At 41.6% G+C, this 26,791-nt stretch overlaps 1 long non-coding RNA gene across 1 annotated transcript; it reads left to right on the top strand.

The window, feature by feature from the left end:
• Positions 1 to 1,279: 1,279 nt before the first annotated feature.
• On the top strand, positions 1,280 to 2,339 carry LOC114458769 (uncharacterized). The gene is made up of 3 exons (XR_003673139.1): positions 1,280 to 1,583; positions 1,657 to 1,721; positions 2,092 to 2,339. It is a non-coding gene; the product is annotated as an uncharacterized LOC114458769 (long non-coding RNA).
• The last annotated feature ends 24,452 nt before the right edge of the window (positions 2,340 to 26,791 follow it).

Here is a 26,791-nt window from a genome sequence, read left to right as displayed (position 1 = left end):
AGTCACATTAGAGATTTCTGCTGGAATATAAAGCCATGGGACTTTCTCTACTCTCAGATCAAGAACACACATTGACTTTTGATGAGCAGCTTGAGCAGCCAATAGTAATGCTTAAACAGCTCATAAGATCATCCTGTAGGTAGAAAGATCTCTTATTGGCTGACATCCATCCTGTATTGATCAACTTCATTTTCAGAGCCTGGAGAAGGAGAAGAGATTCACTGTCTACTCAGAACACTTTGGATTACAATATGCTCAAAGATGATTATGGATTTTTGACCAAATAACACAACAAATAATTTACAAATTGCAGCTTTAAGCTATGGGATGAGTACTGCAGAACTGTCTACTGCCCACTTTCTAGGTGTTTTGAACCATAAACGTTTTAACTCGTAACCATATTTTTACACATTTTTGGAGCTTTATAGGCCAGTTAGCTCAGCTGGACAGAGCGTGTTGCTAATAATGCCAAGGTCATGGGTTCAAACCCCATACTGACCAGGTCCTAATCAAGGACAAGGTATGAATATGTTTACAACCTCAAATTCAAACAGTCAGTATATTTAAGTCATCACTCAATTGTAATTAAATCCAATTCAGTACTGGGTTCATATGGATCGCTCAGTTGACCAATCCTGAATGAGACTGAGGTTTGTCCCTCCTACCTCATTAGCATACGGACACAGAAATTTGGAAATGAATAGAATAAATAAATAAATGTTGAAATAGATAAATGTATAAATCAATTTAAGACATTTAATTATTTATGTCCCATTTATTTAATCGCTTTTATGAATTTATTCACACATTTAAAGTAAAATAATTTATTCATTCTTTTATATATTTATTCCAGTATTTATTTATGCATTTATACATTTGGCAGGTTTGGTCCTCCATACTCCCTGAGCACCAGTCAAACAGTTATGTGCACTCCTGTTTATAGAAATACACAAAAAGAGGATTTAAAAGACATTCTAAATTTAAAACTACAATTATAAATAAAAACTGTGTGTTTAGAGTGTTGATGAAGAAAATAGAGTACAAGTATTCTACAAGTCAGTGTAAATCTAAACAACTTAACGTAATATTGCATATTACGGTACATGTAACATAATGTAATGATGTATTTCTGTCTATCAATTATCACCATGGTACATCACAGGTAAATAAGTCATGGAGCTTCCTCACCCATTCCCTCAGACAGGCCTTAAGTCCTGATGCACATGTAGCCCTGATAAATAAATATGTATATATGTGAATAATATCTAAAATATTATTATATATTGATGATCATATTTATATAGGATTGACAGTATTATTTATACTTATACAGATTTATATTTATTAAATATAATAATAAACAAGTTGTATAAAGTATGTAAGTTCTAAGTTCAGTTGGGTGGTTTGGACGAGGATTCTCCGTTGCTAAAACTAATTTTTTTAAGCGTGTGACGTCCCTTCCTCCACTCTACTCTCGCGAGTTTACGTTCAGCCAATCACGTAGCTCGGTCACCTATTTGCAAGCAGCTGTGTTTGTTCCCTGTCAGAGAGTGAGGGACACACACACGAAGCTGCTGCAACAGGTTGGTCCTTTCACTTTTATTTTCGGGTTTCTTAACAACTCTAGTACTCACAACAACCTTTGTACACCTTCAGCCTTCACGCACCTCAGGGATAAGAGCCATTTAATCCTGCTGCGCTTGAGGTTTAAAAAGGAATTGGTGAGTTTGAATGTTTGTTTGAATGTAGCATGCCATGCTAAACTGAATGCTAACGTAATGCCATTCAACTAGGTTGGGTGGCTAATGTTGTATCAAGTACCATTATGTTGAGTGCTGTGATACCTCAGTATAACTGTTAACACTGTTTAACTATTGAATTGTGTTGGTTAAGTGAGTAATTATTTATTATTGTGAAAATGTTTTCTCTGATATATTCAATCATTGTATCATGGCTAACTGAGAAATGAAATTTAATGATTAATTCATGATAAAGGAATTAATTCAGATTTATTGATTATTGTGCGCACAGAAGAATTAACTAATTAGTGAATATATTATTTATGTGGTCTTATTTAATTATACAGGCCAGGTTTCCCTGGTATGGGTACCAACTGATGGTGAGCTTGAAAGATTACTGCCCAGAACTGAAGGATCCAGTCCACAACTCAAGTGATCTGGTAGGAGGTTGTTGCAGCCTTGTTCTTCCCCCCTCATTCACACTGCTTTCGGACATGTGGAAGCGTATTAGGAGCGAACTAAAAGCTGTTGGCTTTTATGGACTATTTTGAGACGGTAGAAACTCTCTATCTAGTGGTGAGATACCACTGGCTACTTGGATGAACTCGTGGAAGGTTCCAAACATTGGATGTGGAACCACATTGACACTATACTCAAAGGAAAAAAAACTCAAGCCTGAGTGCACTTAAATACTGCAGCTGTAAATATTGTGTGTAAATGTTGGTTTTTGTTGGGTCTGTAAATATTGTCAATATATATATATTATGAACTAAACCACTGTGTAATATTGCCTTATTTATTGTCCATTCCCTCCTTGAGTTGAACTTATCTTCTGAAGTCTAGTCCGATACTACTAAATGTCTAAAATAAAATTACTATTGGTAATTAAAATCACACCCCATATTATGACATAAATGTTACACACAGGAGAACATTCTACCACAACAACTCCCACTCTGAGCCACCATCAGACGTCCATCACACCACAGCACCATGTAGCCCACAGCTAACCTCCAGCTAACGGTAGCCACACAGAGATAACATCTCCACACTTTGACTGCTGACACCAGACGTAGAGCTCAGGACCAGCCAAACCAGCGACACATCTGGATAATCAACTGACAGGTAGAAAATAATAAATAAAATAATGTAACTTTATTGATCACTCACTCATTCTCTGCAGTTTGACCCATTTTCCCAGAGGGGTAGCAGTGGGCTGCTAACTACAGACACCCAGGGAGCAGTTAGATAGTAGTTTATGAATATTCATAAAAACAGGCTAAAGACAGTGAGGTGTATTGACTGTTTCACATGTGATAGGAAATTAAATCATCTAAATTGAACTTTGAATGAAATACTATACTAGCCTCAGCATGGGAGACAGAAGGTTGTCTCTCTCTGTGAAGTGTAAATGTGGACCAAGGGGGGACACTTTCCCCTTCCTGGCCAAGCAAAGGAACAGTAGGATCAAAGAACAGGTTCGTTCCTGTTCTCACCTCTTTGTTACATTAAACAATCAATCAATGTTTACTTGCTAAGTTTTCAAACTCTGGGCTCCGAACCCATGTGGAGCCCAGGGGATTTTATCACCCCCAAAGGTGACTCAGGATATTGGAAGAATACCAGCTGTTTGTTTCCCCCTCAAAATGAGATCAAAGAATATGTATTTGTTTGAAAAGTCACAAATGAAGGATTATTGGAATGGTTCTTGCAGAAATCTAGATTGCAAATATAGTTTGTTCAATGCCACTCTTCAGATAATTCAAGAACCAACAGAATGTTCTCATTCATATAACCCATTGTCAACTACAAGTGTTATTCATTCTATGCAATATACCTCTTCACTTCAAGCTGAGTATAAGATGTCAACAGATGGCTTAATTTGTGACCCCCTGCCCGTTATCTCTGTAACTCGACTGTTGGATGTTGATTAATTTGTGAACCCTGAAAGTTTCTTGTTCCCAGGTTGGTACTTCCTCCATTTGTTGAGGTGTGAAAGTTTGTGGCTTTCTTTCTTTGTTCTAAGGCTAAAGCCTTAGACTCCTCCCGTTGGTCTCAAGTCATATAGGCCTTTTTTGGCTAAGATTCTTCAGAGTAAATCTGACCCCGGCTGCTCTCACAGGGCTTCTGCCTCAGCCCTGTTCTTTTGATTCTGCTTGTGTTAATAAACTTTGTGTTATTATGCAAGCTAGTTTCATCTACGATCCTTATTCATCCTCCACATCATCACCCGGGGAAACACGACAACAGTTATTATCTGTGTACCCTTCGTTTTGTGGTTATTACATTTTAAAACTAAATCATAGTAACAAATAAACAGTGGTTATTTTGTTTTACTGATTTAAAACCAAAACATAAAGACAGAAAAACCAAATAAGCAGCGTTTTTCAATAAAAATCTTGTTCTGTTTGTGAGATATTTGGATATTTACGGGAAGTTAGAGCGAGAACTGAAGTCCACTGCACCTGGTTTCCCTCTCCAGGTCCTGGACCAGGGGGTATTTCATCAAAGTGTTCTCAGTAGAGCCAGGCTTATGGTTCAAACCTGGTTCAAAGTAGCTGTAAAGGAACGAAGGTCCGCACCACTGCATAGTTTGCTCCCAAATTCAGTTTTTAATAAACACCAAAAGACGTGACGTTTTGGGCTGACCGCCCTTCATCAGACATAGGTTGTAACTTTCTGGCACACCTGTTTTTATAGTGTACATGATTGGACAGGGTGGTCACATGATACATTTCAGTGTAGGCGAGTGGACATTTGTTTCGCATATATTTACAGTTGCCATGTGTACTAACTATATAAATATATACAAAAATATATACACTACTATATACAAATATAAAAAAATATAGAAAATATAGACTATGTATATTTAAAAAACTTTTTGCACTATTTATAAATATGACATTCTTAGAATACAATTTTATATGCATGATCATACAAACATCAGGGTAACCGTAACATTGTATGAAAGTATTATACCTTATGTAGGTGTGTCCTAAACTAATCTTAATATGAGGGTTTCAATGCCCCCCTGATTTCCAGAGGAAGAACTAGTTTCTAACTCCACAATCTCAGTCTCCAGGTCCTTTATAGACCCACAGGCATCACGTGTGGCATTGAGTGTTTGCTGCTGGCACAAGAGTTTAATCTCCGTCTTGCTATAGTCCCACCACTGCTAAAGACATTTAAACTCAGCTTTCCTACGTCTAAAGGTGTTCCAAAAAAAACCTAAAAATCTCACTAAAACCTTTATCAAATGTCAAACTTGAGTTAAAATGCCAGTACACACTCCATGGTAAAATGTTTTTTATTGCAAAGTGACACAAAACCAAACAATGATCAGTAAAACCAGCTGGCGCTTAAAAACATTAAAATGGTGTTTAAAACAGTAAAAACGATCAAGCCTGGCTGATGATATCCTGTTTTCTGTCAGGTGGGACCAAGTATATTGTCTGCGGTCTGCGTGTACCCTCCTCCACACATCCACGAGGCCATGCGTGCTGATCAGCTGTCTCAGAACGCGCTGGGAAGCCGGGTGTGGCTCTGCATGATTACGATCTAAAAACTCAAATTCAGTACAGTTAAAATCCCCACCCAAGAATAAAAACTCCTCCAGGCCACAGCATTCCAACCTCGCTTTAACTATTTCTAAAAAGCTCTTCCTCTCTGAACCGTTTGTTGGAGCATAAATATTAACAAAGACCAGTGTGTGGACATCACATTGGGCTTTAACCAATAGACACCTGCCCTTTACCACATGCTCAACCTCTACATTTGTGGGAATTTATGTTTAATGACCCCACCCTAAAAGAATTCATAAGAAAAGAGGAGGATAAAAGAAAAAAAACCTGAACCAAATAAAAAGGAGAGAAAAACAACAAAAATCCTCATCATAAACTATAAATTAAGCTGTTTTCTAACTTTAATCATCTGCTTTTTGAGTCTGAAAATGTCTTGTTCAGTCAGATCTGATGTAGCTCTACCTTTAATGATGTGTTTTGCTGTTTTGTTTCTTCTTGCTTCTCTCAACGAGGACAGTCGCACTCTCTGTTTCTCCCTCCCTTCCTTTCTTATCTCTCTCCCAGCTGCTGCTTTGTCTGGTCTTGTGAGCCTAACAAGAGCCTCTCTCTGCAACTCATCCAAAACCGGAATAATGGAATTAATTAGTTGGTCTCTCAGTGCTATCGATCAGATTTTTTCGACGAAAAGAACTGGGGGTGGTGAACCCGCATGTCCAAGCGGGACGTTTGCGGCTGGATACACCCTTGACCCTTGGAACAAGTGGCGAGTTGTGTGTCTGTCCATCCTTTCCGTGGAAGACGTGGAGGACATCTACATGATTGGAATAATGATAGTATGCATGCTGCTGATCGGAGCTGGTGGCTTCCTAATCTATCGAAAAGTCCGTACTACGCTGGCGACTGTTTTGGAAAAGCTGCCAGTGATTTCTGAAGGATGTAGCAGGGCTCTGAACACTCAGACTCATGTGTTGATCGATATCAAAAGCAAGCAAGAGCTGCTTTTGGATCGTCTACGCGTTATGGATAACAACTGGGAGAAGTTGGAGACCCGGCTTGGAAGTGGAAACTAGGCCACTCATTGGATTACAGCAGAGAGACCCAGGACAGAAGGCTATTGGAAATTGACATAGCCTGTATCAAATCACATTGCTTATCTCTCTTTCGGCTCCCCAGCCAGCCAAGGCTAAAGCCAAGGTTGTCTCAACTCTTATCACCAGGAAGTTTCTGCAGACGGCGGCTCTTACCCCCAATCCCTCCCCCCGCTCCTTCCCTACATTCCCACCTGGAACTGTTGATGCTGAACTTTTCCACACGTCATCTGGTTGTCAGTAACGCAGCTACAGGTCTTCAACTTCAAATGCCTCGTTGGCCATCTTTCCCCACCTCCCATCCACAGCTGGATGGAGGCGTGGTTGCAGCGCCCATTGGCAGCACGCCCATGTCCCCAAACGGCTGGAATCCTGCTGTTCTTCCCACCTGACCCCCTCCCCCAGCCAACCTCCCACCCAACCTTTCCCACATGCCTTGTCTCGAGTTGTTTGACTGTGTCATGCTTACATTTATGTTTGCAGAGGCGGTTTTTTTCCTGGTTTCACACTGCTTTCTCTGTTTAGGGAAATCAGTTTCAAACTGGCAGTTTTTTTTTCCCCTCACCCCTCCTCTCCTCCTGTTGTTGATCCCTTTTTTCACCTAAATATGTGGGCACCGCAAACGGCTGCTCCGGTGTGTTGATGTGTCTTCTTTCACTGCAACTACCAAGTCAAATTCCTCGTATTGTTCTAAACTGTACCTGGTCAATAAAGCTGATTCTGATTCTGATTCTGATAAATGTATTTATCGGGAAAATGTTGTTCCAAATCAAGTCCTTTCATGCCTTTGGTCTGCTGCAGGAATGCTTTAAACATTTTCTCTGAATAAAAGTTGTTTTCTTGGCTGACTGTTGTCTGAGAGAGAGTGTAAGAAACATCACCACTGTCAGACACACACTCATCACTGTCACTGCTGACTGCTTCACTCACCCCTGCCCTCACCCGTCCAGCGCTGCACACCGCAGCAGCAGCACTGGCAGTACACTCCTGTGCTGACTAAGCCGCTCCACTACAGGAGCACCCTCTGACACACCTTCATCTATAGGCACCATAGCCTCAGTAACTGTGCGCTCCTCACGCACACCCTCCGCCGCTCTCCCTGTCTCACCAACTTCACCTGCCTCCTCCCTCTCCACCAGGCCACCCACAGCCCCACCAGTCTCACTAAGCTCAACAATCATCTCATCAATCACCTTTACATTCTCCCCCTGCTCACCTGCCTCTCTGTTGTCTCCACCCATCTCCCCCCTTATCTCAGTGACCTCCAGTCCCTTATCATCATCCTTACCCGTTTCACTCTCCACCTCACCCAACAGCTCAGTACCATCATCGACACCCGATCTCTCCTCCACCTGATGCTCCGAACCCTCCTCGGCATCTCCCCTCCCCGCAGTTTGACCGGGCTGCCCGGAAGTAGAGGCAGCGGTAGCCGCCTCGTCGGCCAGGCCCCGAGGCTCGGCCGCTACGACCGGTATGGCCGAGACGTGCGCAGCTCCACGTGCTGCACGATCAGGACATGCTCTAATGAGGTGTCCCTCCACCCCACAGCTGAAACACTTTAACTGGGAAGAGGTAGCAAAACAACATATAATCAAAGCCATCAATCTTCACAATGAACCGATAATTAAATTCCTCCAACCTGTTATTGAGGATCATGGAAAGTTGGCGGCGATGAGAGACAACGTGTTTCAGTAACGGTGACTTACACCCTGACAACATCTTCCTGATGGGCGACACCACTTTACCGTGGCGTGACAGCTTTCTCACCAGGAACTCATCACTGATAAACGGTGGCACGTTTGACAGCGTGATTTTAGACGCAGGCTGCAACAGCGGCGTGACCTGCTCAAACAACCTGTTAACAGTAATAACACTCTCCACTAACAGTTGTACCTGCTCTACCTCCCTAAGCCATGACGGCATCTGAGCGGCCCGTCGCCCAGGCAAAGCCGGCCGACAAAAAAAAGACACACTAACAAAAAAGAAAAACGAGAAAAGTGACAACACATAAATATAAACTATCAATATCACTCCTCGAAGAAGAAGAAGAAGAAGAAGAAGAAGAAGAAGAAGAAGAAGAAGAAGAAGAAGAAGAAGAAGAAGAAGAAGAAGAAGAAGAAGAAGAAGAAGAAGAAGAAGAAGAAGAAGAAGAAGAAGAAGAAGAAGAAGAAGAAGAAGAAGAAGACTCCCTCAGGCTGTCCTTCTGTCCTCAGCATGGTGGTGCCTTTGGTCCAGGACTAGGACCTGGTCCAGACTTTAGGAGAAGGAGTTCATGGAGAGTAAGAATTATTCTTTTTTTCACCACTCTCTGCCTTTCCCACCATCACAGGTGTAAAAATACTCATTATCTACTCAGTAGAAGTATTGTTACTTGATTGAAATTGTACTCAAGTACAAGTAAGTCATAAACAGACCTTAATATTATTTATTCTATCTACCTATTAAGAACTGTTGGACATACTCTCTTTGCACTGATATATTTATCAGCATCCTTCTCTCTCCTGGTTTTTATTCTTGTATTTTGTTGTGGCTAAATGCAACGCAAGTTAGTTCTGCAGTTCATCTCTGATGTTATGTTGAATGACAATAAAATAATCTATCATACATACAAAACTCAAGTACAAGTAAAAAGGTTTAGGGTTAATTTTCTGAACAATTTGAGCCCATTTTTGCTTATTTTTACCCTTTTTCTGCAACTACACCAAACTCACCATATTTTAACCTATTTTCATCAATTTTTTTCTTGCCATATTTTTGCTCCTTTTAATGTATTTTTGCTACATTATCCCCATTTTTATCACTTCATCAAATTTCATGCCTTTTCTGCCCATTTGTTCTGATTTCAAGACATTTTCAGCACTTTAAACCCTGTACACCACTTTTCCACCTATTGTTGCATATGTTGACCCAATATTGTCATTTTTAACCTATTTTCACCATATTTCATGATTATTTTTGCAAACGTAACCACATTCACAACATGTCATGCCCATGATTGGCCAGTTTAAACTAATTGTTCCTGCACTGATGTAAAAATGTTCTCTTTTATTTTTTAAATTGAAAATATGTACCTATTGATGACAAAAAAAAAACGTATTTTCTTGCAAAGACAAGGACACAAAGAAAGTGAAAATGAATGTCAGTCTAAAATTAGAACCACCTCCTGTCATCAGTGTGACATTCTACAAAAACAAACAGCCCTCCAGTATTTGTGTTGGAGGAAATAAAATACAATCTTTTCATTTCCTTGCTCATCTTGCCTGATCTGTGTTTTTGTTTTTTTTCTGGTGTTTGTCAGAGTGAATGCTGGGTAACAGACAGATGGAGGAGGAGGTCACTGTGAAAGTGATCAACACCTCACAGACCATAGAATGTGCAGACAATGTGAAGGAGGAGGTTTGTGTTCACAAGGTGAGTTGGTCACGATGCTGCTAATAATGTAAGGTTTTCCTAATGCGAGCAAGGGATGAATATTTTTGGAAAATAATCTAATTGTGATTATTATTTTTTTTCTCAATATGGTGATTGTGATTTAATTTGCTATTTTTTTCAAGGTCCTCTTCTCATGTATTTTTCAACAAACATAATCAATAAATCAATGTAAAGTGTTCTATTAAACAATATCAGATGTATTATACATACATTGCCTAAAGGATATTGGGATAAAGGAAAATAAAGCATGAATTCATATTAAAGTCTTGTAAGCATTCACCATGACAACGTAACAAAATTCTGCCAAAAAGAATTAAAAACTAAAGTGCAGGAAAAGTAAGCAGAGCAAATATGTTCTTAAACAAATAGTTTTCTTTGTAGTTCTGCCAACTTATTGCCAGACAATGACACTGACTGTGTATTACTGTACTTTATTATCTCTATTGATATTTTCTGCTCTTTCAGGTGCTAAACCACCCAAACATGGTCCGATTATTTGGTCATCAGAAAGAAGGGCCGATGGTTTATCTGTTCCTGGAGTACTGCAGTGGAGGACAGCTGTTTGACCCAATCAGTAACACATAGACCTGCTGCATCTTTAGTCTCCTCTAGATTGTTTGTATTGTGTTTCACTTCATCTCAGCCACAATATTACATTTTGTAGTGTGGAATGTTAGAAAAGGCTTGATTAAGTGAACAGTAGCAAACAGTAGGTATGAGAAAAACTGGCCCATTTATTATTGACCAATGGGTTACATGAGCTTTAAAGCTGGGGTACTCAAATTATTTTCTTTAATTAAAAAAAAGATTCCTATTAGCATCATATGGTATATAGTAAAAGTAATAATTTATGAAAAAATCGTACGTCTGCGTGCAGTCTGTGCCTTATAATTAATTATTTAGTTAATAAAACCCTGGAAGACAAAATGTTGGCGGTCACCCCCTCCAGCTTCAATCACAGGATTTAGAGAAAGGAGGGGTGAGCAGAGCCCACGAAGGAGCCTCCTCATTGGCTGCTGTGATATATAGTGAAGCGTGTGCACGGTGCAAATTTGTTTTCAGTCTTGGACCAACTTTGGACGCACAAGCGGCTGTTTTCCTTCTAGACAGGTAATCTAATGTTCCATTTTACTATATTTTATGTGCATCCTTTTGCGTAGCGACGTGTTTTACTGGTAGTGCACGTTCAGCTCTATTGTGCCATTTTGTACACTTCTGTGAGAGGAGGAGACTGGGAGGGATTATCAGAGTGGGGGGTGGGATTCACGGTTTGGTTCAAGAATCAGGTAGTGAAGCTTTAATCTGAAAAGAAAGAATATTCTACAATTGAATAAAATAAATAAAAACTAAATTAAAGAACCCTAAAAAATAACATCAATGAATCCAATAAAAACAATTATATTTTAAAAGTGCACAATAAGCCTATATATAGACTGAGTTATTTTGTCATTTTGTTTTTTACACGTTTTGTTTGTTTTGCTTTTTTATTTTGTTTTTATAATTTTTAGTATTATGTGGAGTTTGTGAGTTTCTGTTGTTTTTCTGTCATTTTTAATTTGTGAGGGGGTTTAGATTTTTAAAAAAAAAATGTATTTAAGATTTTTCATTTTTGTTCTTTTCAAAATATTTTTACAATTTTTAGTTTTTTTGGGGTGTTTTTTTTTTAGATTTTTTTTTTTAATTTTTGCTATTTTTATTTTTTTTAAAGATTTTTTGTGATGATTTTGAAGGTTTTTTTTGTTTTGTTTTTTAAACCAACTTTTTTTCTACAATGTATATTTTAGATGCAGATAATCTGACACTTGATTAGGACACATTTATCATTCTTTTAATTGCCTCTATTAGTGGATAGAACCATTTTGGTGAATCAACCTAAACTAAATGTATCATTTTGTCTCTTTACTGATAAGTTTATTCTAACCTGACTTTAGCCTTTGTTGTTTTGTGATAGTTTTTTTTTTAATTATTATTATTTAAAGAGCCAGATGTTGGGATGGCAGAGACACACACAGGTTTCAAACATCTGTCATTGTTAAAGTGCATAAGGTTCAGTTATGTAAATCATAGTTCTGTTTTATTATTCTTACAGAAGAACCATCACGGTGTCGGTATCACACACAGTGACATAAACCAGAGAACATTCTGCTGAACGATAACGATGAGGTCAGACCTGAGTTTACTGGAACATTCTAAAGATTTTCTTTATAAATTCTATCTTGTTTTTTTGATAATCTGAAGCTCACCGACTTCAGCCTCGCTACCATGTTTTGTTTCAAAGAGCGAGAGCGTCTACTGAGTCGCCTCTGTGGGACGCTTCCATATGTGGCCCCAGAGCTTCTCAGCCAATCAGAGTACAGAGCTTAATCTGCTGATATCTGGGCCTGTGACATCGTCCTCACTGCCATGCTGACTAGAGGTGAGAGTAGGAGTCTGTGAAAACAATACATCATCATCCATCCCAGCATATTTAGGGTCAAAGGCTAATCTCATTATAATATAAAACAAAGACATTGTGAAATACATTCAGACAGAATGGAGCTGATTTATTCTATTGTCACTGTGATCCACCTCATTCCTGGGCCCGCTGGTACTAAATATAGGTGCCATTTTAACATGTGGTCAAAAGATGAAAAACTAACAAATAATTATTGTTTGTAGCTCAGCTGTTTTACACAGTGATACACACAGTTACACACACAGTGATACACACAGTTACACACACAGTGATACACACAGTTACACACCGTGATACACACAGTGATACACACAGTTACACACAATGATACACACAGTGATACACACAATTACACACACAGTTACACACACAGTGATACACACAGTGATACACAGTTACACACAGTGATACACACAGTTACACACAAAGTGATACACACAATGATACTCACAGTTACACACACAGTGATACACACAGTGATAAACACAGTGACAGTGATACACACAGTGATATACAGTGATACACACAGTTACACACACAGTGATACATACAGTGATACACACAGTGAAAGTGATACACACAGTGAAAGTGATACACGCAGTGATACACACAGTGATACACACAGTGATACACACAGTGAAAGTGATATACAGCGATACACACAGTGACAGTGATATACACAGTGACACACACAGTGATACACACAGTTACACACAGTGACAGTGATACACGTAGTGATACACGCAGTGATACACACAGTGATACATACAGTGATACACACAGTGAAAGTGATACACACAGTGAAAGTGATACACGCAGTGATACACACAGTGATACACACAGTGACAGTGATACACACAGTGAAAGTGATATACAGCGATACACACAGTGACAGTGATATACACAGTGACACACACAGTGATACACACAGTTACACACACAGTGACAGTGATACACGTAGTGATACACGCAGTGATACACACAGTGATACATACAGTGATACATACAGTGACAGTGATACACACAGTGAAAGTGATATACACTGTGACACACACAGTGATACACACAGTTACACACACAGTGACTGTGATATACAGTGATACACACAGTGAAAGTGATATACACAGTTACACACACAGTGACAGTGATACACGCAGTGATACACAGTGATACACACAGTGAAAGTGATACACACAGTGATACACACAGTGATACACAGTGACACACACAATGATACACACAGTGAAAGTGATGCACACAGTGACATAAATATTCATAAAAACAGGCTAAAGACGGTTATTATCTGTGTACCCTTCGTTTTGTGGTTATTACATTTTAAAACTAAATCATAGTAACAAATAAACAGTGGTTATTTTGTTTTACTGATTTAAAACCAAAACATAAATACAGAAAAACCAAATAAGCAGCGTTTTTCAATAAAAATCTTGTTCTGTTTGTGAGATATTTGGATATTTACGGGAAGTTAGAGCGAGAACTGAAGTCCACTGCACCTGGTTTCCCTCTCCAGGTCCTGGACCAGGGGGTATTTCATCAAAGTGTTCTCAGTAGAGCCAGGCTTATGGTTCAAACCTGGTTCAAAGTAGCTATAAAGGAACGAAGGTCCGCACCACTGCATAGTTTGCTCCCAAATTCAGTTTTTAATAAACACCAAAAGACGTGACGTTTTGGGCTGACCGCCCTTCATCAGACATAGGTTGTAACTTTCTGGCACACCTGTTTTTATAGTGTACATGATTGGACAGGGTGGTCACATGATACATTTCAGTGTAGGCGAGTGGACATTTGTTTCGCATATATTTACAGTTGCCATGTGTACTAACTATATAAATATATACAAAAATATATACACTACTATATACAAATATAAAAAAATATAGAAAATATAGACTATGTATATTTAAAAAACTTTTTGCACTATTTATAAATATGACATTCTTAGAATACAATTTTATATGCATGATCATACAAACATCAGGGTAACCGTAACATTGTATGAAAGTATTATACCTTATGTAGGTGTGTCCTAAACTAATCTTAATATGAGGGTTTCAATGCCCCCCTGATTTCCAGAGGAAGAACTAGTTTCTAACTCCACAATCTCAGTCTCCAGGTCCTTTATAGACCCACAGGCATCACGTGTGGCATTGAGTGTTTGCTGCTGGCACAAGAGTTTAATCTCCGTCTTGCTATAGTCCCACCACTGCTAAAGACATTTAAACTCAGCTTTCCTACGTCTAAAGGTGTTCCAAAAAAACCTAAAAATCTCACTAAAACCTTTATCAAATGTCAAACTTGAGTTAAAATGCCAGTACACACTCCATGGTAAAATGTTTTTTATTGCAAAGTGACACAAAACCAAACAATGATCAGTAAAACCAGCTGGCGCTTAAAAACATTAAAATGGTGTTTAAAACAGTAAAAACGATCAAGCCTGGCTGATGATATCCTGTTTTCTGTCAGGTGGGACCAAGTATATGTCTGCAGTCTGCGTGTACCCTCCTCCACACATCCACGAGGCCATGCGTGCTGATCAGCTGTCTCAGAACGCGCTGGGAAGCCGGGTGTGGCTCTGCATGATTACGATCTAAAAACTCAAATTCAGTACAGTTAAAATCCCCACCCAAGAATAAAAACTCCTCCAGGCCACAGCGATCCAACCTCGCTTTAACTATTTCTAAAAAGCTCTTCCTCTCTGAACCGTTTGTTGGAGCATAAATATTAACAAAGACCAGTGTGTGTCACGGGCATGTGTGGGTGCAGACCCAAATGCAGGGACGGAGGCGAAGCTCAGGTGCATTTTACCAGAATTTATTGTAGTCACAGGCATGGTCAGTCCAGGGAGGCAAACGAGAAAAACAACAAAAAGTAAACCCAAGAACCATAGTCACAGCCCGAAGCAAGTAGCAATGTCCCAGCACTCAAGTGAACCCAAGCCTCCACATTTATACCCAGCTAATCAATTGCAGCTGGAGGCCAATCAGCAGCAGAAAGCTGCTGGAAGGGAGTCCACGATCTCCTGCCTGCCCTCCAAAATAAAACCCCATCGTGACATAGCCCCCCCTTAAGGAGCGGGTTCCAAATGCTCCAAAACCAAAAATCAACCCATATAAACACCAAACCAGGGTCGGCGGAGGGGGGCCCGGAGGAGGGTCGAAACTTAGTTAAGGCAGCCTCCCTTGAGGTGGGGCCGGCGAAGCTGGAGACCAGGAGTCCGGCGGCCTCCCATGAGGCGGAGCCGGCGAGACAGGCGACCAGGAGTCCGGCGGCCTCCCATGAGGCGGAGCCGGCGAGGCAAGCAGGCAGGGGAACCAGGAGTCCGGCGGCCTCCCATGAGGCGGAGCCGGCGGAGCAGGGGGCCAGGAGTCCGGCGGCCTCCCATGAGGCGGAGCCGGCGGAGCAGGGGGCCAGGAGTCCGGCGGCCTCCCATGAGGCGGAGCCGGCGGAGCAGGGGGCCAGGAGTCCGGCGGCCTCCCCTGAGGCGGAGCCGGCGGAGCAGGGGACCAGGAGTCCGGCGGCCTCCCATGAGGCGGAACCGGCGGAGCAGGGGGCCAGGAGTCCGGCGGCCTCCCCTGAGGCGGAGCCGGCGGAGCAGGGGACCAGGAGTCCGGCGGCCTCCCCTGAGGCGGAGCAGGGGACCAGGAGTCCGGCGGCCTCCCCTGAGGCGGAGCAGGGGACCAGGAGTCCTGCGGCCTCCCCTGAGGCGGAGCCGGCGAGGCAGACGGGAAGACCTCCGGCGGGCCGGGCGAAGAGGGCTCAGACGAGGCAGACGGGAAGACCTCCGGCGAAGAGGGCTCAGACGAGGCAGACGGGGAGACCTCCGGCGAAGAGGGCTCAGACGAGGCAGACGGGGAGACCTCCGGCGAAGAGGGCTCAGACGAGGCAGACGGGGAGACCTCCGGCGAAAAGGGCTCAGACGGGCCGGGAAAGCTGGGAGTTGGCGGCCTGGTGCGGGGAGCCGGCACTGGCGGCGACGTTGGCGGCCTGGTGCGGGGAGCCGGGACTGGCGGCTGGGCAGGCGGCGGCCTGGTGCGGGGAGCCGGGACTGGCGGCAGGGCAGGCGGCGGCCGGGTGCGGGGCGGCAGGGCAGGCGGCGGCCGGGTGCGTGGAGCCGGGACTGGCGGCAGGGCAGGCGGCGGCCGGGTGCGGGGAGCTGGGACTGGAACGCTAGCCTGACAGCTAGGGGACACAGGAACGATAGCCTGGGAGCTAGGGGACACAGGAACGCTAGCCCGGGAGCTAGGAGACACAGGAACGCTAGCCCGGGAGCTAGGAGACACAGGAACGCCAGCCCGTGAGCTAGGAGACACAGGAACGCCAGCCCGGGAGCTAGGAGACACAGGAACGCTAGCCCGGGAGCTAGGAGACACAGGAACGCTAGCCCGGGAGCTAGGAGACACAGGAACGCTAGCCTGGGAGCTAGGAGACACAGGAACGCTAGCCCGGGAGCTAGGAGACACAGGAACGCTAGCCCGGGAGCTAGGAGACACAGGAACGCTAGCCTGGGAGCTAGGAGACACAGGAACGCTAGCCTGGGAGCTAGGAGAAACAGGAACGCTAGCCTGGGAGCTAGGAGAAACAGGAACGCTAGCCTGGGATGTAGGAGAAACAGGAACGCTAGCCTGGGAGCTAGGAGACACAGGAACGCTAGCCTGGGAAATAGGAGACACAGGAACGCTAGCCTGGGAGCTAGGAGACACAGGAACGCTAGCCTGGGAGCTAGGAGAAACAGGAACGCTAGCCTGGGAGCTAGGAGAAACAGGAACGCTAGCCTGGGAGCTAGGAGAAACAGGAACGCTAGCCTGGGAGCTAGGAGAAACAGGAACGCTAGCCTGGGAGCTAGGAGAAACAGGAACGCTAGCCTGGGAGCTAGGAGACACAGGGACGCTAGCCTGGGAGCTAGGAGAAACAGGGACGCTAGCCTGAGAGCTAGGTGAAACAGGGACGCTAGCCTGAGAGCTAGGTAAAACAGGGACACTAGCCTGAGAGCTAGGTAAAACAGGGATGCTAGCCTGGGAGCTAGGAGACTGGCGGGGCTGACCCTTCCTTCTCGACCGACCTTTACCTCGTTGTAGGCTCCGGGGTCCTCCCAAAGCCAGTCGAGTTCCCCAGTAGGGATCCCTAACAGGCTCGTCCTCCCATCCATACCACAGATCTTCCCTCGCCTCCAGAAGGTAGCTCTGCCAATAGGCAGTTCTTTCTGCCAGGTCCATCTCAGCCAAATCCACCGAAGGTCCCGCTGGGTCTGCTGTGGGCTGGGACATTCTGTCACGGGCATGTGTGGGTGCAGACCCAAATGCAGGGACGGAGGCGAAGCTCAGGTGCATTTTACCAGAATTTATTGTAGTCACAGGCATGGTCAGTCCAGGGAGGCAAAAGAGAAAAACAACAAAAAGTAAACCCAAGAACCATAGTCACAGCCTGAAGCAAGTAGCAATGTCCCAGCACTCAAGTGAACCCAAGCCTCCACATTTATTCCCAGCTAATCAATTGCAGCTGGAGGCCAATCAGCAGGAGAAAGCTGCTGGAAGGGAGTCCACGATCTCCTGCCTGCCCTCCAAAATAAAACCCCATCGTGACATTGTGTGGATATCACATTGTGAGTGTAAGAAACATCACTACTGTCAGACACACACTCATCACTGTCACTGCTGACTGCTTCACTCACCTCTGCCCTCACCCGTCCAGCGCTGCACACAGCAGCAGCAGCACTGGCAGTACACTCCTGTGCTGACTAAGCCGCTCCACTACAGGAGCACCCTCTGACACACCTTCATCTATAGGCACCATAGCCTCAGTAACTGTGCGCTCCTCACGCACACCCTCCACCGCTCTCCCCGTCTCACCAACTTCACCTGCCTCCTCCCTCTCCACCAGGCCACCCACAGCCCCACCAGTCTCACTAAGCTCAACAATCATCTCATCAATCACCTTTACATTCTCCCCCTGCTCACCTGCCTCTCTGTTGTCTCGACCCATCTCCCCCCTTATCTCAGTGACCTCCAGTTCCTTATCATCATCCTTACCCGTTTCACTCTCCACCTCACCCAACACCTCAGTACCATCATCGACACCCGATCTCTCCTCCACGTGATGCTCCAAACCCCTTTCAACGTCTCCTCGCCCCGCAGTTTGACCGGGCTGCCCGGAAGTAGAGGCAGCGGTAGCCGCCTCGTCGGCCAGGCCCCCGAGGCTCGGCCGCTACGACCGGTATGGCCGAGACGTGCGCAGCTCCACCTGCACGATCAGGACATGCTCTAATGAGGTGTCCCTCCACCCCACAGCTGAAACACTTTAACTGGGAAGAGGTAGCAAAACAACATATAATCAAAGCCATCAATCTTCACAATGAACCGATAATTAAATTCCTCCAACCTGTTATTGAGGATCATGGAAAGTTGGCGGCGATGAGAGACAACGTGTTTCAGTAACGGTGACTTACACCCTGACAACGTCTTCCTGATGGGCGACACCACTTTACCGTGGCGTGACAGCTTTCTCACCAGGAACTCATCACTGATAAACGGTGGCACGTTTGACAGCGTGATTTTAGACGCAGGCTGCAACAGCGGCGTGACCTGCTCAAACAACCTGTTAACAGTAATAACACTCTCCACTAACAGTTGTACCTGCTCTACCTCCCTAAGCCATGACGGCATCTGAGTGGCCCGTCACCCAGGCAAAGCCGGCCGACAAAAAAAAAGACACACCAACAAAAAAGAAAAACGAGAAAAGTGACAACACACAAATATAAACTATCAATATCACTCCTCACACAAGAAGATGAAGAAGAAGAAGAAGAAGAAGAAGAAGAAGAAGAAGAAGAAGAAGAAGAAGAAGAAGAAGAAGAAGAAGAAGAAGAAGAAGAAGAAGAAGAAGAAGAAGAAGAAGAAGAAGAAGAAGAAGAAGAAGAAGAAGAAGAGCTCTGCTCTCATATGAAGTGTGTATATGAAGTGTGTCAGTCTACCTCAGGCTGTCCTTCTGTCCTCAGCATGGTGGTGCCTTTGGTCCAGGACTAGGACCTGGTCCAGACTTTAGGAGAAGGAGTTCATGGAGAGTAAGAATTATTCTTTTTTTCACCACTCTCTGCCTTTCCCACCATCACAGGTGTAAAAATACTCATTATCTACTCAAGTAGAAGTACTGTTATTTGATTGAAATTGTACTCCTGGTTTTTATTCTTTTTATTCTTGTATTTTGTTGTGGCTCAATGCAACGCAAGTTAGTTCTGCAGTTCATCTCTGATGTTATGTTGAATGACAATAAAATAATCTATCATACATACAAAACTCAAGTACAAGTAAAAAGGTTTAGGGTTAATTTTCTGAACAATTTGAGACCATTTTTGCTTATTTTTACCCTTTTTCTACAACTACACCAAACTCACCATATTTTAACCTATTTTCATCAATTTTTTCTTGCCATATTTTTGCTCCTTTTAATGTATTTTTGCTACATTATCCCCATTTTTATCACTTCATCAAATTTCATGCCTTTTCTGCCCATTTGTTCTGATTTCAAGACATTTTTAGCACTTTAAACCCTGTACACCACTTTTCCACCTATTGTTGCATATGTTGACCCAATATTGTCATTTTTAACCTTTTTTCACCATATTTCATGATTATTTTTGCAAACGTAACCACATTCACAATATGTCATGTCCATGATTGGCCAGTTTATACTAATTGTTCCTGCACTGATGTAAAAATGTTCTCTTTTATTTTTTAAATTGAAAATATGTACCTATTGATGACAAAAAAAACGTATTTTCTTGCAAAGACAAGGACACAAAGAAAGTGAAAATGAATGCCAGTCTAAAATTAGAACCACCTCCTGTCATCAGTGTGACATTCTACAAAAACAAACAGCCCTCCAGTATTTGTGTTGGAGGAAATAAAATACAATATTTTCATTTCCTTGCTCATCTTGCCTGATCTGTGTTTTTTTTTTTTTTCTGGTGTTTGTCAGAGTGAATGCTGGGTAACAGACAGATGGAGGAGGAGGTCACTGTGAAAGTGATCAACACCTCACAAACCAAAGAATGTGCAGACAATGTGAAGGAGGAGGTTTGTGTTCACAAGGTGAGTTGGTCACGATGCTGCTAATAATGTAAGGTTTTCCTAATGCGAGCAAGGGATGAATATTTTTGGAAAATAATCTAATTGTGATTATTATTTTTTTTCTCAATATGGTGATTGTGATTTAATTTGCTATTTTTTTCAAGGTCCTCTTCTCATGTATTTTTCAACAAACATAATCAATAAATCAATGTAAAGTGTTCTATTAAACAATATCAGATATACGTACATTGCCTAAAGGATATTGGGATAAAGGAAAATAAAGCATGAATTCATATTAAAGTCTTGTAAGCAATCACCATGACAACGTAACAAAATTCTGCCAAAAAGAATTAAAAACTAAAGTGCAGGAAAAGTAAGCGGAGCAAATATGTTCTTAAACAAATAGTTTTCTTTGTAGTTCTGCCAACTTATTGCCAGACAATGACACTGACTGTGTATTACTGTACTTTATTATCTCTATTGATATTTTCTGCTCTTTCAAGTGCTAAACCACCCAAACATGGTCCGATTATTTGGTCATCAGAAAGAAGGGCTGATGGTTTATCTGTTCCTGGAGTACTGCAGTGGAGGACAGCTGTTTGACCCAATCAGTAACACATAGACCTGCTGCATCTTTAGTCTCCTCTAGATTGTTTGTATTGTGTTTCACTTCATCTCAGCCACAATATTACATTTTATAGTGTGGAATGTTAGAAAAGGCTTGATTAAGTGAACAGTAGCAAACAGTAGGTATGAGAAAAACTGGCCCATTTATTATTGACCAATGGGTTACATGAGCTTTAAAGCTGGGGTACTCAAATTATTTTCTTTAATTAAAAAAAAGATTCCTATTAGCATCACATAGTATATAGTAAAAATTTATGAAAAAAATCATACGTCTGCGTCCAGTCTGTTATAATTAATTATTTAGTTAATAAAACCCTAGAAGACAAAATGTTGGCGGTCACCCCCTCCAGCTTCAATCACAGGATTTAGAGAAAGGAGGGGTGAGCAGAGCCCACGAAGGAGCCTCCTCATTGGCTGCTGTGATATATAGTGAAGCGTGTGCACGGTGCAAACTTGTTTTCAGTCTTGGACCAACTTTGAACGCACAAGCGGCTGTTTTCCTTCTAGACAGGTAATCTAATGTTCCATTTTACTATATTTTATGTGCATCCTTTTGCGTAGCGACGTGTTTTACTGGTAGTGCACGTTCAGCTCTATTGTGCCATTTTGTACACTTCCGTGAGAGGAGGAGACTGGGAGGGATTATCAGAGTGGGGGGTGGGATTCACGGTTTGGTTCAAGAATCAGGTAGTGAAGCTTTAATCTGAAAAGAAAGAATATTCTACAATTGAATAAAATAAATAAAAACTAAATTAAAAAACCCTAAAAAATAACATCAATGAATCCAATAAAAACAATTATATTTTAAAAGTGCACAATAAGCCTATATATAGACTGAGTTATTTTGTCATTTTGTTTTTTTACACGTTTTGTTTGTTTTGCTTTTTTATTTTGTGTTTTTACAATTTTTAGTATTATGTGGAGTTTGTGAGTTTCTGTTGTTTTTCTGTCATTTTTAATTTGTGAGGGGGTTTAGATTTTTAAATTTTTTTTATTTAAGATTTTTTAGGTTTTTTGTCATATTTTGTTTTTTATGTATATTTTTATTATTTTTGTTCTTTTCAAAATATTTTTACAATTTTTAGTTTTTTGGGGTGTTTTTTTTTTTAGATTTTTCTTTTAATTTTTGCTATTTTTATTTTTTTTAAAGATTTTTTGTGATGATTTTGAAGGTTTTTTTTTGTTTTGTTTTTTAAACCAACTTTTTTTCTACAATGTATATTTTAGATGCAGATAATCCGACACTTGATTAGGACACATTTATCATTCTTTTAATTGTCTCTATTAGTGGATAAAACCATTTCGGTGAATAAACCTAAACTAAATGTATCATTTTGTCTCTTTACTGATAAGTTTATTCTAACCTGACTTTAGCCTTTGTTGTTTTGTGATAGTTTTTTTTTTATTATTATTATTTAAAGAGCCAGATGTTGGGATGGCAGAGACACACACAGGTTTCAAACATCTGTCATTGTTAAAGTGCATAAGGTTCAGTTATGTAAATCATAGTTCTGTTTTATTATTCTTACAGAAGAACCATCACGGTGTCGGTATCACACACAGTGACATAAACCAGAGAACATTCTGCTGAACGATAACGATGAGGTCAGACCTGAGTTTACTGGAACATTCTAAAGATTTTCTTTATAAATTCTATCTTGTTTTTTTGATAATCTAAAGCTCACCGACTTCAGCCTCGCTACCATGTTTTGTTTCAAAGAGTGAGAGCGTCTACTGTAGTGTTGTGTTCAAGACCGCACTATCCGAGACCAAGACTTGCCCGAGACCAGAATGCACCGAGACCAAGACAAGACCAAGACTTTCGGGAGCCGAGACCGAGTCAAGACCAAGACCATAAACATTTTTTTTTTCAATTTAAAAAAATAAATAAATAAATAAAATTATGGCAAGGTTCAACAGTTAAATAACATTCTCTCTTTAATTTTAGTTTATTTTAAATACATTTGACGGACAAAAAAGGTGCCTGCAAAAAATTTACTAAAATATTAAAACTACTACTGCTACTGATACATTCACAATTATTCTACATATTTGAAAACAAGATTTTTATGTCAGCTGAATGTACAGCAGGTGTTTAAAAGCATTTCTGCCAAGAAATAATGATTCTTGATTCTGATTCTTTCAGTTGTTCAGGTTTAACAGGTCACAGATTTCACAAGATAAGATTTTAGTTTGAAAAAGCCTTTACACAGGTTATTTTTATTAATTCACTTAGTTGATATAGTTTAATTTGGTTACTGTAATATAACTGGATATTCAATTCACAAAGATTTCCAACTGTAACTGTAAAAGTGAAACTTTCTGAAATAAAACTACAAACAAGTTGTCAGCAGTGCAAAAAACATAGAGCTACAGGTAGATGTGAAACTAAATAAAACAAACAAACCCTGGAAAAGTCATGTAACAAATTAATCAATAGTTATTATACATATATATATAAAATTATTATTATTCTGGATACAGTGGAAACAGAAACTATAAAAAATAATTATATTTTGAACCTGTTTATATTGTGGGGAACATTATATACATACATGTAATTGGAGTCTAAAGACACAAAAAAACCACCACTTTAAAAATATTTAATATTATTTGAGTGCAACTCTGCGGCGATGACGCGCTGGTGACGACATAAATCAAGATGGCGGCGGCCCGGACTACAGCTGATATTATGTAATAAAGCCTTAAAACACATGGATATAATGAAAAGAGTGGATGGACAGATGCATAAACATGCAGACTTTCACACGGACACACACAGACTTATTAAACACACACAGACTTATTAAACACACACACAGACTTATTAAACACACACGGACCTCAGTAAACACGGTAAACAGAACAGGCTTCACCGCTCTGCTGGCACTAGGACCCAGAGGCAGAGTAAGTGCGTCCCCTATCCAGCCTTCACAGGCTGTAATATCACCAGTTTATCATTTTACCAGTTATTAGAGCTACTGTCTTTACCAGGGAGATAATATTTATTACTGGTGATTGTTTTCAGGAGTTTTACTGGGATTTTTACCGGTGATTAGTTCATTTCTCCCTTGCGCTCCGCGGTCCAAACTGACACCATAGCCACACGTGTGAGTGTCACACACGTCACTCAGTCACATTAAGGGAGGTTGTGGTCATTATACGGGGTGGATTAAATAATGACTAAAGGATTGTTTTATCCCGTTCTTCTCCGTGTTATTATCACATTATAAAAAATTTTAAAAATAGCAGGAATTAGTGCTGGTCTCGAACGGTCTTGACGGAAAATTCCGAGTCCGGGCAGCCCGAGTCCAAGACAAGACCGAGTCAAAATGCTTCAGAGTCCGAGACAAGACCAAGACCTTTAAAATTTGGTCTCGAGACCGGTCTCGAGACCAAGACCGGTCTTGACCACCACAACACTAGTCTACTGAGTCGCCTCTGTGGGACGCTTCCATATGTGGCCCCAGAGCTTCTCAGCCAATCAGAGTACAGAGCTTAATCTGCTGATATCTGGGCCTGTGACATCGTCCTCACTGCCATGCTGACTAGAGGTGAGAGTAGGAGTCTGTGAAAACAATACATCATCATCCATCCCAGCATATTTAGGGTCAAAGGCTAATCTCATTATAATATAAAACAAAGACATTGTGAAATACATTCAGACAGAATGGAGCTGATTTATTCTATTGTCACTGTGATCCACCTCATTCCTGGGCCCGCTGGTACTAAATATAGGTGCCATTTTAACATGTGGTCAAAAGATGAAAAACTAACAAATAATTATTGTTTGTAGCTCAGCTGTTTTACACAGTGATACACACAATTACACACAGTGATACACACAGTTACACACAGTGATACACACAGTTACACACAGTGATACACACAGTTACACACACAGTGATACACACAATGATACACACAGTGACAGTGATATACAGCGATACACACAGTGACAGTGATACACACAGTGAAAGTGATACACACAGTGACACACACAGTGATACACACAGTTACACACACAGTGACAGCGATACACACAGTGACAGCGATACACACAGTGAAAGTGATATACACAGTGACACACACAGTGACAGTGATACACACAGTGACAGCGATACACACAGTGATACACACAGTGACAGCGATACACACAGTGAAAGTGATATACACAGTGACACACACAGTGACAGTGATACACGCAGTGATACACAGTTACACACACAGTGATACACACAGTGACAGCGATACACACAGTGAAAGTGATATACACAGTGACACACACAGTGACAGTGATACACGCAGTGATACACAGTTACACACACAGTGATACACACAGTGACAGCGATACACACAGTGACAGTGATACACACAGTGAAAGTGTGTATCTGTTGTAATATCTGTAATATAAGTCATGCCTTTTTCATTTAAAAATGTTGCCTTGATGGGTACTCGTACTTTAGTATATTTCTAAATCACTAATTTTATTTGTACAAGTGCGTTTTAAAAGAAGTAGTTTATTACATTTCTACACCAACCGCTACTGAGTAAATTATTTTCTGTTTTAAAATGATCAACAGACATTGTGAAACTACAAAAAATGAAATGACTAGACAACAACAAATGCATCACATCATAGCCGACCAACCAGATTTTTTTTTTTTTCCTTGTCTGCACATGCTGTCAAAGGTCAACACTACAAGAAGTGCAATCATTATGAGACAGCAATGCATGTTTTGTTATTGCAATAAAATAAATAGATTTTAATGTATTGCTTAATTGTGACCATCACCAGCCCTCCCTAAGGAAGGGTAAGAAATCTTTTATTATAGGGAGGATATAAAAAGGGAGAGCAGTGTTACACCTAAGGGGAGGGGGAGGGGGGGGAGCAGGGAGGAGAGACTCAAGGTAGGAAATAGAAAGGGTGGGAAAGAATAGACTATCCACAGTGAGGGTGAGATGTGACTCTGTAGAACATATTGTGCTTATTATGTTGTGCAATCAAGCCGGTGGCTGTGGACAGGGGGAACGAATGAGTGGAAATACCCAAAGCAGGTATTTTGGATTAACGCATCTAAAGTTAAACCAGTTTGAGTTTTATCCACAACCCAAGGCGTGCTAGTGCATCGTAGACCAGTATATGTGCAAAACCGCTACTGCAAACCCAGGAACTGCCCCGGGCCTGCAGATGCAGCCAGGCCAGCAGAAAGAGCGGGGGCCAGGGAGCCCCCAGCCATCCCCCCACGGCCGAGCAGCCCCCCAGACGCCCTTAAGATCCCAGGCCGAGAGGCAGCCACAGCCCCACACACACACATCCAAAGAAGCCCCAAGCAGCCGAGCACCCAGCGCATCCCGCCACCGACCCCAACCACCAACACATAAGGCCCCCCGCCAGCATCCCGCCCCCATCCACCCACCCATACCCAAGCACCAACCACCACCGAGGGGAGGGCCCAGAGAGCCCCCTGCGCGAGACCCAGCAGACGGCCATTATTTATTTATTTATTTTTTAATTTACATTTTGACAAACCTTTTATTTAATACAGATGCCTTGGTGGAAAATAAATTAGATTCCAATTATGAAAGATTCATTTTTTTCACTTTTTGGTTTCTACTGATATGTTTACTGTATGTAAGGGAACCAACAATAACTGTGGGGGTGAAAGTAATTAGTAACTTTGACTTTGAATACTGTTTAATTGAGCTACTTTTTACTTGTACTTGAGTTAGTAGTTTATGTGTGAATTACTTGTTACTTCTACTGAGGATATATCAGTACTTTTTACACCTCTGTGACTTATACAATGAAGCGACTTATATGTAAGTTTTTGGCCAACAGCGC

Source organism: Gouania willdenowi, unplaced genomic scaffold, assembly GCF_900634775.1.
Source record: "Gouania willdenowi unplaced genomic scaffold, fGouWil2.1 scaffold_179_arrow_ctg1, whole genome shotgun sequence".
Taxonomy (NCBI): Eukaryota; Metazoa; Chordata; class Actinopteri; order Blenniiformes; family Gobiesocidae; genus Gouania; species Gouania willdenowi.
The sequence above is the reverse complement of the archived record's forward strand: the minus strand, read 5'-3'. Positions and strand labels throughout refer to the sequence as shown.